At 41.2% G+C, this 2,972-nt stretch overlaps 1 pseudogene; it reads right to left on the minus strand.

Annotated features, from left to right (window-relative positions):
* Window positions 1-523: 523 nt before the first annotated feature.
* Window positions 524-2,699, minus strand: LOC149840370 (pentatricopeptide repeat-containing protein At3g62890 pseudogene; annotated as a pseudogene).
* Window positions 2,700-2,972: the final 273 nt, after the last annotated feature.

Genomic DNA, 2,972 nt, shown 5'->3' on the forward strand with positions numbered 1-2,972 from the left:
AATAATCAAGCCCAATTATCAACTGCACAAAAACATCTGTTTATGGTCCTAGGTAAATCATAACAGGAAACCAGGCAAAGTCTCCAGTGAACATGCGCACTCAACAACAATAAAAGTGACAACAAGAAAATGGGATTGTCAGGGCAGATGATATGCCATACTTTAACTTGGTTTTATCAGCAATCAATTATTTATATATGAAATTTAGTAAATCAGAGCCTAATCTTACATCATCCTATAGTTGCATTTTGCATCAGCATATTCTGATAATGAACAGAACCTTCAAAAATCTAAATATTTTTTAAAGACACCAGGATTACAAAATGCTGTTAACATCCATATATTAATCATATGCTGCTACAAAAATTAAATTCATACCTATATTACAGTCTCCCTAGGTTCGTCCCATAGGAAATGTCCCAAACATGATCAATGAGTATTATCATAATTCAGGATTAGTCAAACCATAGACTAGAACTAACTTTTCATAACACAATTTCACTATAAGAACTAACTTTTGATAACACAATTTCACTTGCCCATTAACTAATTGAATGCAAAAAATGCCATGAAAGAGAGTCAGTTTGGCCAAATATATAATTGCAGGGGGTTATCCCTCAGCTTGCCTATCAGGGAAAAAGAAAAAGAGGAGGTTACCAATAATCTTTACAAGAACAGATGCCACCTTCAAAATGATGAAATAGTATACGGTCCCTAACAACTATTGAGCGGGCATAGAGTTTAGAAACAAACTTCATCGCAGAATGACAATCATGGCATATTCTAAGGTTCTTGTAAATTCTAATAGTGCTTCTTGGGCTGGTATTAAGAATCGCCAAAGCTAATGCCAACTTCTCGCTATGACAGTACAGCAAATCCTCCTTTTCCTCCTCTGATATATCATGCATTACTGCATTGATTGCTGGCACAAAGCCAATCATTTTTATTTGCCTAATCATTTCACTTATGGCTCTGTAGATATCATCAGACTGAGGATTAGTTCTATCACCGGCAGTGAATTCATGAATTACTCCATTAACTTCAATCCAGCTCAGTCCTGGGTTCTTGCGAATTCCCTTCTCCTTCATCACATTCCATAGATTCTCAGCATCATCCCATTTGCTTGATATGGAGTAGATGTTTGAAAGCAGCACGTAGTCCCCACTGTTACGATGCTCCAACATAAGTATCTGCTTAGTTGCAAGCTCACCCAACTTAACATTACCATGAATTCTGCAGGCACCAAGCAGAGACCTCCAAATTATAGCATCCGGTTCAATGTCCATGTTGACAATGAGACTGTAAGCCTCGTCTATGTATCCAGCTCTACCAAGTAGATCAACCATCGCCCCATAGTGTTCAATCTGACGTGCAATCAAATATTCACTTCTCATGCGATCGAAATAAAGTCGTCCTTTGTCAACTAAACCAGCATGACTACATGCATTTAGAATTGAAAGGAAGGTGATTGCATCTGGTTCGATTTGCTCATTTAACATTCGATCAAACATTCCAAGTGCATCCACAGCACGCCCATGCATTGCTAGGCCCCCAATCATCGCATTCCAAACTGAAACATCACATTTTGAAGCCAATTCAAATACTTTCTCGGCAGAATTAATTCTCCCACATTTTGAGTACATGTCCACAAGAGCAGCTCCTAATATGTAATTCAATCCAATTCCTTTCCAATGTATATACTTTTGGATCCACTCACCCATATCCAAAGCACCTAATCGTGCGCACACAGAAAGAATCGTAGTCAACGTAAACCCATCAGGCACAACATTTGCATCCCACATTATCCTAAAGAGAAACAAGGCTTCTTTTAGTTGCCCATTTCCAGCATAGGCCCCGATCATTGAATTCCATGTCACCAAATCTCTCACACCTGCACTCTCAAATAAATGTCTTGCCTTGTCCAAATCCCCAATACTCGCATATCCTGTAATCATCACATTAAAACTAACAACATCCCTCTGGGGCATCCTAACAAACAGTTTTTGTGCACTGTCTAAATCTCCACGTCTCGCAAGTGCTGTAACAATGGTATTCCACGAGCTACTGTTTCTGTCTGGCATCTCATCAAACAAGGAAATGGCAGACTCCGTATCGCCAGATTTTACATACCCATATATCATCACGTTCCATGCAATGACATCTTTCTGATGCATTTTGTCGAACACTTTACGTGCATCTTCCATACAACAACACGCAGAGTATATCTCAACGAGAGACGTCGCAAGGAACAAATCTGGTTCGTACCCACGTTTTATAATTTTGTTATGAATATCTTTACAGAGTCTGAGCGACGTTGGTGTTGCGTTAGTCAGCCTGCAGAGTTTGAAAATGAAGGAAAGCGTGTAGTGATTGGGACTAACTCCATGCAGACGCATTCTGCTGTAGAAAGAAACGGCCCTTGAGTATGCTCCCTTTTCCATACATCCGCGAATGATGGTGTTCCACACGAAAGCTTCTCTCAAGCGTCCGGATTCCTCTTCGAGGCATTTCTTCGAACACTTGGTCTGCAATTTCGTAACGTGGGAGAACCGGCATTGTGTTAACCGAACCGCTGCTCCCGGAAACATGCACTTCTGGTATCTTGTGCATAGGGAGGTAATAGTAAGGCAAAGGAGAGAGCGATGGGCAATGTGCTAATAAGAGGAGAGGAACCACCTTGATGGCATGAAGTTGCTATGAACAATCCCATCCCACAGAAGGATCCAATGTGAGGATGATCGGCTGCAACAATTCATCATCGGAATCAGCGACCGTCGATTATGACTGGCAAATGGACCGAGCAGCTCGTATCTCAGAGTTTAGCTCGTCATGAACACGTTCGTGCCGGATCAAGCTAGAACGCGAGTGTTTTAGCTTGGGTGAGACCGTGTAGATTTTTTTATTTTTTTTTTAGGCCAGCTATGTCACATGGGTTGCGTCTGCGGCGGCCCGTTACCCCAGCACCCAGTGCG

Source organism: Nuphar pumila, chromosome 4 (assembly GCF_984573655.1).
Source record: "Nuphar pumila chromosome 4, dmNupPumi1.hap1.1, whole genome shotgun sequence".
In the NCBI taxonomy this organism is placed as follows: Eukaryota; Viridiplantae; Streptophyta; class Magnoliopsida; order Nymphaeales; family Nymphaeaceae; genus Nuphar; species Nuphar pumila.